The sequence below is a fragment of the Hippoglossus hippoglossus genome, chromosome 4 (assembly GCF_009819705.1).
Source record: "Hippoglossus hippoglossus isolate fHipHip1 chromosome 4, fHipHip1.pri, whole genome shotgun sequence".
In the NCBI taxonomy this organism is placed as follows: domain Eukaryota; kingdom Metazoa; phylum Chordata; class Actinopteri; order Pleuronectiformes; family Pleuronectidae; genus Hippoglossus; species Hippoglossus hippoglossus.
Genome location: NC_047154.1, coordinates 27,091,020 through 27,101,469, shown reverse-complemented (window position 1 = coordinate 27,101,469; position 10,450 = coordinate 27,091,020). Strand labels below are relative to the sequence as shown.

The window sequence follows — 10,450 nt, the reverse complement described above, 5'->3', positions numbered from 1 at the left end:
GTGGCTCCAGGTGGAGGTGATGAAGCCGAGCGAGGAGCCGATCGGTGAGAACGTGTCAGACGCTGCACAGAGGTTTACAACCCTGGAAAGTTTTCTCCTCGGTTGCAAAGTAAACAGCAGATACACAGTGTTCACATTATTTAGTAACGTACCAGAAATATGAGCTCGCAGGTATTTGAATTGACAAGACAGACGCTCGCTGGACGTTGTCTGGAAAAAGTTGAGTCAGGTTCAACTCACTTGCTGGATGATCCCGTGTTTCTCTGTCTGCCAGAGCAGCTTCAAGGGGAGTCGGGTTCTTTCCACAGGACTGGAGCTTCAGCACGTCTGGAGCCTGGAACCAGACGAGGCTGCAGGTGCTTCTGGTTCCTGTTTTCAGCTGAGGCTGAGTTCAGAGACTTCATGTGAAGATGGACGACTCGTCTCCACGTCCAGCCCAGGACTCGTTTCCCTAAGGGCCAATAAAGTCTAACTTACCTTACCTTACCTTACCTTACCTTACCTTACTTTACTTTACCTTACCTTACTTTACCTTAACTTACCTTACCTTACTTTACTTTACCTTACCTTACTTTACCTTACCTTACCTTACCTTACCTTACTTTACTTTACCTTACCTTACCTTACTTTACTTTACCTTACCTTACCTTACCTTACCTTACCTTACCTTACCTTACTTTACCTTACCTTACCTTACCTTACCTTACCTTACCTTACCTTACCTTACCTTACCTTACCTTACTTTACCTTACCTTACCTTACCTTACCTTACCTTACCTTACCTTACCTTACTTTACCTTACCTTACCTTACCTTACCTTATCTTACCTTACCTTACCTTATCTTACCTTACACCCTTGACTAATCATGAGTCAGTCTCAGCTGTCAATCATGATCAATCAGTTTTTATCTCATCAAATAACTGATTCAAACCAAACTGATGAGAAACACTTGAACAAACATCAGAGAGAGAAGAACGACCTGAAATGACAGAAACATCTTTGACATTTATTTAACGTCTACTTTCATTTGTTTAGTTTAGTCCATGTCCCATCTGCTAACATGGAGGAGGCGGGGTTTATGATCTATACTGCAGCCAGCCACCAGGGGGCGATGGAGATGGTTTGGCTTCACTTGTCATGTGGTCCATCTTTATTTATAATCTATATATGAATCACTGAGGGGTTCATGTGCGTTTGGACACACACACACACACACACACACACACACACACACACAGGTAGCAGCAGCTGTAGCTGTGTTTCTTCTTCTGCTGCCAGCACCAACATCCTCGCCGCCCCCCCCCCCCTCCCCCTCTCTGACTCCGCTCTGTGTAAACAGGCTTCAAAGTTTCCTGGTTTCTTTAAGTGCGGCTCTCCAGCGTTTGACAAGTTCCAACTGCATAAACATGTCTGTCGTCAGTGTTTGCAGAGTGTGCAGGTCCCTGTGCAGCCGTCGCCCAGCGGTGAACCCGCTGCTCCGCCTGCCAGCGGCGGCATCAACCGGCCGCTTCATGGCTCTGAACTGTTGAACCAGCCGGAGACAGAATAGAATCCTGCAGGAGGAGCAGAGCCAGCGGCTTCGTTTCTGTCAAGTCCAGATCAATAAAACACGGTTTCCATGAAATATTAACCTGAATGTGTGTTTTCAAAAGATGATCAGAAGATTTTATTGCATTTCTCAGAACTTCTGGAAAGCAGCTGAAATTTCCAGTAAAGTTTCCCCGGCCAAGAACCAGATGCAGCTGCAGCTGAAGCTGTGAGAAGCTGTGGACTCAGATGAAACAGCTCCAACGTACGGGGGCATGAGAAGCTGGTCAAAGTGTGAACAGCTGAGACACCTGACACAGCTCTTTAGTTTCTTATTTCTACTTTTACAGGTTCAAAACAACCAAAAAGAAAAAGGCCTGAGAGAAAAGTTTGGTCTTTGGTCTTATTATTATTAATATTAAACCTGCGTGGGACGTCCCACAGCTTGAAAATACTCTGGTTTGAAGGATTCTTTCTTCTTTCTTCAGAAAGGAATGAGGAATTTAAGAGGTGGCACATTAGAAATCACTGAGAAATTAAAGAGCACATCTGAATACACGGGAGAGAATGTATATAAATGCATCTTCATATATTTATACACATCCAGATATCAACTCACCAGCTGGTACGTATCGTTCATTCAAACCCGTTGAAGTTCTTCTCGAGAGGAACTGGCACCGTCCTGGTAAAATAAAGTGTCAGCTGGAGACGCTGGTTCAGAGGTTAGAGGAGTTTTTACATTTCACCTCCATGAAAATGTTCATTCAGGGTAACTGACCACGATTTCTCCTCCTATACAACAAAGCTTAAAGGCCTTTCAGGTCATTTATATGAACGTAAAAGAAACCAAACAGAAGAAGAACTCTTCTCTGACACGTCTCCTCCTCTGGAGCTGAAGATGGGAAACTCAGGATGAGAAGTCGGTTCCAGGTTCCTATAGATTCTCTGTGCTCGCTCCCATCCGGCCTGAAAACCTTCTCCACAGGATGAAGGAGGATTACGCAGAATTACGTCGTATTTTTTCCCGTTGGTTTGTTCCTCGGAGCAGCCGCGGCGCTGCCAGGAAACTCTGACCTCACAGCTCTAACGTACTTTGAATCCCTCGCCGGCACAAGTGTTTCCTTCTTTTGGCAATTATCTCCTTTTTTAAAGCTTCAGAGTCTTTTCCCTCTGACGCTGAGTTCAGTGGCAGGTCGGTGGCAGAGCAGCAGAATGTCCAGCTGGGGGGGAATTCAAAAATCTATGTGAAGTGTAAGTACGTGTGAGCTGTGAGTCATTAACATGTTCACATTTATGACTCTTTGATTGTCCCAGTGAGATCATCGTGTGCTCAACCTTTAGTGTCGCCTGGAAACGAGATGTGTGAAGAAACTGCTTCTTGTTGGGTTTCAATTTGTTTCTTTAAGCTTCACACACGACTCTGAATTCATTTGTTTTGTCTTTTCTTTCGAAGGTGTTGGATTTTCTCACTGTTTCCTGAAAGTTATAAACTGCAACTACAACATGTGACTTGTGTTTTCTGTCAACAAGGAAATGTACATTTTTTGTGTTTGGAATTTGCAAACACTGATCAGTCAAATCAGCAAAACCTCTGATGCTTCAGTGCAACACACACTTGTAGCGACGCTGCATTTCAGTTTGTTTGGTTCTGTCGGTTTGTTGCTTCTGAACCAAAGTGTCTCATGTGTCACAGCTGTGATGTTTGTGTGATTGTGTTTCCTACAAAGTGTATTTTCTGTTGCAGTGTTGTTTGTACAGAGATGTGACTTCTAGGAGTCGTATTTTTAAATGATTTATGTATCAGGCTTCTTCTGTCAGTTGTAGTTTAGTAGAAGTGAAGTTATTACACTTGTTAGATGATCACTGAAGATCTGTGGAAAAGAGTTGGACCCTCTGATCTTCACTGAAGATAAACTGAAGCTTCTACAGGTTCTAACAGGTTCACTGAATCAAGCTTTACATTATTAGCTCAACTACAGAAACCAGAAAAACGTCTCCATAGAAATATCACTTTGTGGCCTGTGTGTTTCTATACGTGGCTGCACGTCTGAACAAAAAGCTAAATGGTCTCTTGACGTTGGAGGATGTGTGAAATAATATCATATATGAGAAGCTGGAGAAGAACCAGAGGACGGTGAGGGTCTGTCAGAGCGTCTCTCCCTCTCTGCCACGCGAGGCCTTATAAGGCAGCTGGACTCGGTGGAAGTCCAGGGCCTCGTTACGGAATTCAGCAGAACCAAAATAAAGTCAACATTTATTGAGCGTTAAAGAAAACTGAATATGAAAGGAGGGCAGGCTGGTGGAGCGGGGCCCTGCCCTGCTGCACACTGCTCTGTTATTCTTGGGAGCAGTGAATGGAACTATGGTGCAGCTATATGGGCGTGTGTGTGTCTGTGTGTGTGTGTGTGTGTGTGTGTGAGTGTGTGTGTGTGAGTGTGTGTCGGGAGCAGGACGTTCTGGAAGTGGAAGGCCTTCGTCTGGGCCGAGCAGCCGGAGTGTGAGGAGGAACACCTGCGACTTCAGGAGCTTCAGATGAAACCTGACCGAGGTTTCACTCTGGAGTCGCTGCTCACATCCTCAACTTTTACTCTTTCAAACTGGGTTTCTGGATCTCTCTAACTTTATGTCCAATTTCTGTGTGTTTGAGGGAAAACCGGAGATTTCATTTCATTTGCTCTGTAATTCTGCTCATTATAAAGCATCGTAGCAGCAAAACGAACGCTGTGCTTTTATTTTGAAGACAAATTGCTAAAGAGGACGTGATTCTATGACACCCGTGAATGTCACGATATCAAAAATGAAAATCCAACTTCCAATGACCACTGAGAACAAACGTGAGGAGAATGAAGCCGTTGAGATGAACGGTTCTCCTGATGTTCCACATACAGATATACTTCTGTACTACTACTGTACTACTACTGTACTACTACTACAAATACTCACTGCAGCCGTTTTCAATAGTTTCAAACTCTCAGATGAATTTTAGAAGAAACTAACTGAATATCTTTTAATCCCGGTTCCTCCACTCAGCTGCTGCTGGACACTTGTGCAGGAGGATGAATGTGATGCAGACACATGCAGATAACAGACGGATGTTCAGGCTGCTCACACGTACACAAGTCGTGTGCACAACAAATATGCAAACAAATGCAAATATAACACAACAGCATGCAAACAGCCTGCTGATCTTTGAGTGTGTGTTAAAGTATATGCACTCGCATGGTTACATTATATATGAACCCCTGTGTGTGTGTGTGTGTGCAGATATACAGTGAAACCACATTAACCACTGCTCCCTCCATCCTGTTCTCCGTCATCATCGCCTTCCTCGTCTTCTTCCTCTTCCTCATCGTCTTCCTCTTCTTATTATTCCTCTGTCATCTCGGTTTTCTTCGTAGTCTTTTTCTTGCCTTTCTCTTCCTCCTTCCCCTTCTTCTCCACCTCCTTCTTCTCTCTCCTCCTCCTCCTCCTCCTCCTCCTCCTCCTCCTCCTCGGGGTCCCTCCTGGTCCGACCACAGATTCCGTCCTCCCTGTGACTTAATATCACGGTGGTAAATATTCACCGGGTCTGGTGTTGGCACGGCAGCAAACTCATTATCACGTTATTATTCTCTGTGTCTGCGTCTAATTTATTCCCCTGCTGCTGCTGCTGCTCAGTGCAGGTCTGCTGTGCCTGGAGAGCACGGCCGTCCTCCTCCTCCTCCTCCTCCTCCTCCTCCTCCTCTTCCTCCTCGCTGCGGAGGGAGAATAGTGGTTATTGGGGAGAGATGGAGGTGTGGATGGAGTTAGAGATGGAGGTGTGGATGGATGGCCCTCATTACAGTGATGCTGATTTGGGAGGAGGGGAGTGATCCTGCTGCAGGCGCTGACCCTGCTTCTCGACACTGAATTCAGTTTCCATCTCTGAGTCACTGCGCAGCTGTCAATCAGCAGCTGGGTCTGATTCCGTGTGTGTGTGGCGTCCCGCTGGAGCTCAGGGACGAGGACGCGTCACAGAACGTGGTGTCGACACGTCCACATCCAGATTTTATGTTGTGAAATAAAACAGCAGCTTGACTCATAGTTTTCTTATAGCGAAGAATAAAGTTCGAGTTGGGGCCAAGTTTTCTGAGTTTAGTCGCGTTGTTCGTTTCAGGAAAATCTTGGTTCTTGAATAAAACTCAAACGACTTGAGATGCAACTTTATTGAAGATTTAATTGGTGAACACCTCGTGAAGGTTTTATGTATTTGTTTGTTCGTCCTCTTCAGCAAATTAGAGTTTTAAGTTGACTCCTGACTAATGACTGTGTCTTCACAGTTTAGATATTATACTTTTACAGCAGTAATTAAAACCCTCATGAGGATGTTTAAGTGTTAACGGCTCCTGAAACACAAACCTTTATCTCAGTCTCATGTCACACATGTTCCACTTGGGCCTGATGATATATATCACCATATAAATCAAGTCACATTTTCTATAATCGTATCTAAACAGGCCTGATCTTTTTCACAATGTTAAAGAAACTGGACGTTCCTGGATCTGCTCCCATGATTTAATCAGCTCTGATATTTAATGACTTGTTTTCGGACCCGTTTCCCATCGTTCCACCAAGTTTCAAGAAAATCGGTTCAGTGGGTTTTCAGTGATTCTGCAGAGAAACAGAGAAACAATGAAAACTGAACCTTCTTGGCAGAGAAAATAAAAGATGTGTGTCTGTGATGAAACCTGAGCAGCGAAGATATCTGATCTCATGAGTTAATCCTTGTGTGTGTGTCTGTGTGTGTGTGTGTGTGTGTGTGTCAGAGATCATGCACACACAGATGGAGACAGATTGTCTGTTCATGCAGCCTCCGTGTGAAGCTCTGTTCTCCACCAGCTGTTCTGGAGCTTACACTCATTAATCTTCTGGAACACTTTACCTGCACACTGGTGTGACTGGTGTGACTGGTGACGCTGCAGGTGAAGCCACAGGCTGCACGTCCCTCCGACGCCCTGACGAAGATCTTAATTGACTTGTTAATTGGATGTGCATCCTGGTTTCTGTGTGATCGAGCCTGGAGGAGAGAAGTCACTTCAGTGAAGCTGCAGCCAACTCACTGTGAGAGGCAACATTTAGCTGTTAGAACTCACTGTTGTTGGTTGAAGTGGCTGAAAACTTCAGTTTCCACTTCCTCTTGTGGAGCAAAATTTAATCCATCATATCTTGGATAAGGTGAAGTCTTTTGGAGTCAGTCTGTGCAGTAGTGATCGGGGGGTGGAGCCACGATAACGAGGTCCCGTCGATACGCACACTCGACCAATCACCAGTCAGTGTCAGCTGTCAATCATGACGTCTCAGCCTGTTTTTATATAATCAAATAACTCATTAAAACCATTTCCTGAATTAGTCTTCACTTAATTGTAGGAATTAGTGCAAATTTATTCAATAGGAAAAACTGAGATGTGACTTTGACGTAAGTTTCCAGCTCTGGTGAGTTTAGCTTTTACATTTTTACGACTGCGTACGACATCATCGTCATAAAACCTAACAAGTCGACTAAGCTACACATTAAAGAAGCTGAGGAGGAGGAACGACTTTATAAAATCTATGTAATTCAAATGTGTGGGAGTTATTTAACCAGCTGACAGGAAAAATACCAAGAGTCCAACGTTTGTATTTGAACAAAATATTTTCTTTATTCTGCAAGAGAACTGAATATGGTGGAGCTCCACTGATAAACGTACATGAGTTCAGCTCATCAACAAATGGCAAAGTCTACAACCAACAAACTATTGCAACCGATACGAGAAAGTAAAAGGTTCTGTGACGGGCCGGAGCCGTTCCAAAGAGAGAGAACACCGAGAGCAGCCGGCAGCAGGTACGGCAGAGGGCGACACCGAGAAAGAACCGGAACGTTTCAACACCAGAACTCGTCTCAGGACGTTCACTGGACCTTTTGAAAACTACAATTTACTGTACGAATGTAGAATTTAAAATGTGGAACAGCCGTGAGTTGAAGTCTGTTCGTGCTTCAGATTCAAAACAACGCATTTGTTTTTCTTTACAATCGAATTCTGCTGGGTTCTTTGGCCGTGGCCCACAATGCACTGGGCTACAGGACCAGCGTCTACAGCGATCCACTTTCTCAGTGTTGCGTCGTCATGGCATTTTACAACCGACACAAAAAAGGACTAGAACTTGTTCCAGCTGAAAGCAGTGATGTTAAACTTGCTATATTAAATTCAGATCTGAATACACCATAAACAGACAAATAACAGTTGTTTTTCAAAGACATCTTTTTTACCGTTTTTCTTTTATACACAAAAAACAACAGTCAATAGTACCAAATATGCATGCTGGATCTGTACGTATGTCAAAAAGGGTCAAAGAGAGGACGGGGGGGGGGGGGAGGGTGTCATATACACTTTTTTAAAATGTTTTTTTTTAGTTAGTTTTTCTAAAAGATCACGTAGATGTGAACTTCATATAAATTTATCTATAAAGAAGCTGTTCCTCGTCGAAGCTGTGCTGGGAACTGTGATCAGATAAGCAGTGGGAAGAACACAACACGACTCCTCGGTGAGAATCACAAACATATTCAAACCCGGCTGCAAATAAAACTCTGCAGGTCTGCTTGAGTGCCACTTGTAGTAGTTGTAGTAATAATATTTGAGCAGAGGAACAACAGACAGTTGCTTTGTTAACAGTCCTGTGGTGTAGTGAGTATAAACACTCAGAAAGAAAAGGTAACAGAAGGTTTATTGGACCTTTGTGTCACTGAGGCTGCACCTGTGAATCAGAATGTACCTTGATTTTCTGAGCCGGTTTCCTGGAGTTATTTTAGTCTGAGCCGAGTTTCCCAAAGTGAAAACTCAACTGAACAGTCAGTAAAAAAATCAACAGATATTTTGGTTTGTCCCACGAAACCTTTCAGCTGCTTTTCTTTCCGTACGACTACAAACGGAAACTCGTCCGTTCGGGAAAACATCCGCGACAGAAAAGGGAATATTGCATGTTGTGATGGGACGAGATAGAAAGTGTCCTGTGGAAGCCTCGGAGCAGGAAGTGATGTAAAGTTAATCTATTTAACGTTTAAAACCTTTAATCAAAATACATCGTCCCTGTTGACCCTCAGTCCTAAGTGGAAGATTGGCCTTCATCGCAAACACTCCTTTAAATTAGATTTTGGTATTTTCCTCAAGTTTAGAAATTAGCTGAATTTGAACTTCCTTGTTCAAATTAATAATAATCTTCTAATCTTGTTATATAATTGTATTACTAATCTATCTTGTGTAATTTGTATTAATGTGTGCACAACATAATATCTTGTCGATCTTGAAGTTCTGTCAAACATCATCGTTTACAGACGATAATATCGTGTTTGCACAAAACGTTATCGGCAGCGAACAAGATGAAGAACCTGTCGGTCGTGTTAGTCGTGACTTCAGGGCTTGGTTCTCTCTGAGAGGTTTCCACAGGACACGTTCAGCAGCAGTCACGTGAGCGAGAAGCAGTGACTCTGGGACTTTTCTTTTGTCACTTCAAAAGAAAGAGAGCAGATTAAACGTGATTGGTTTTGACGTCGCTGAACGAGGACTTTAAAGACTTTAAAGACGGATCCTTCCTGACAAAAGAAGCAGTTTGAGCTCTTTTCAACACAAATGTACGAGACTCACTCACACAACATGCTTCGTCTTCTGAGTCGTGATAATATCAAGGCGGTGGAGGTTTAAAACAAAACACTGAATCATCACCTTCAAATCAACAACTGAAAGATCGACATGAACTGAAATCTTTGGTTTAAACGTTTTGGGAGAAACGAAACAAAAACAGTCAAAGAACAACGACTGCAACTGAAAAGAACCAGAAATATCTCTAAGCAGTATTTATATATAGATATATTTATATATGATAGATAGGACATCTGCGTGTAATCGTGACTCAGGATCAGACATCACAGGTAAATATTAACACAAGTCTCTTGTAGATGATAATGTGTGCAATTTCAGACGAGCCCTCAGTGAAGGAAAAGATTGGAACATATCTCTGAGAAAAGTTTCAAACAGCGCCTCCCTCCTAAAGTTTCTCTGCCTGTAATGAATACTGTACATCTGTCATAAAACTCTGGAAAACCTGCTGCTCACGTCCAAACGACAGGGAACTCCTCCGTTTGCTTCTCTTTAATAAACCTATATTTCCATATAAAGACATTCAGCAGTGAGCAATGCAATATTGTTCAAGTAATAAGAGTTAGGGATTTTTATGAGTTCCCTATGCAAAACAAAAAACAAGTCAGCCATTATCAAAGAACTGGTGATGGAGGGGAAGGACAGACTCCGACGTCCTGCAGGTGGCGCTGCTGTGTCTCAGCTAGAGGAAGCCACGAGGGACACTAGAAAAGTCAAAGTCGTGGGGATGAAGCTTAATCCACTGAGTGATGAAAGTATCGATGAAGAAAAAACCCTGATTTACTTTATGTTCTCAAATCGCTGGCTTTGTTGTGGTCGTTCTCTAACCTGAAAACACCTGAGGGTTCCTGCCTGGGATGGAGACCAGGTATTCTCTGAGAGCACCTCGAGTTCGGATCGCCTTGTTTCCGTCACGGACAAATGTGACAGCGGTGCTTTAAAAAAAACAAGAAGCGGAAAAGAGAAAACCTGTTTCGGACCCGCACTGATCCTTTTGTACATTCAAGATTATATCGACACACCGCGCCCTGCTGTCCCCTGAAAACTGAGGATCTGAAACCTCCTGAGAGAAAGACCACGAAACCACATCACAGCCGGAGAGCGACGCCAACTCACGACGCTCGTTTCTCCACGAAGGAGAAGTCACATGTCCACAGCTGAGATTCTGGTGTCGGACAAAAACACGTGTTTGAGTATTGAACAATCTCATTTCATCACTTGCTGAAGCTGTTGTGTCCAGCTGTGCCGACGCCGTCGCTCCCGTCTTCCTCCA

The 10,450-nt window shown here is 43.6% G+C and overlaps 1 long non-coding RNA gene across 1 annotated transcript; it reads right to left on the bottom strand.

The window, feature by feature from the left end:
- Positions 1–7,159: 7,159 nt before the first annotated feature.
- Positions 7,160–10,269, bottom strand: LOC117760131. Its single transcript, XR_004613619.1, has 2 exons — positions 8,716–10,269; positions 7,160–8,657 (listed from the first exon to the last, which is right to left on the bottom strand). It is a non-coding gene; the product is annotated as an uncharacterized LOC117760131 (long non-coding RNA).
- Positions 10,270–10,450: the final 181 nt, after the last annotated feature.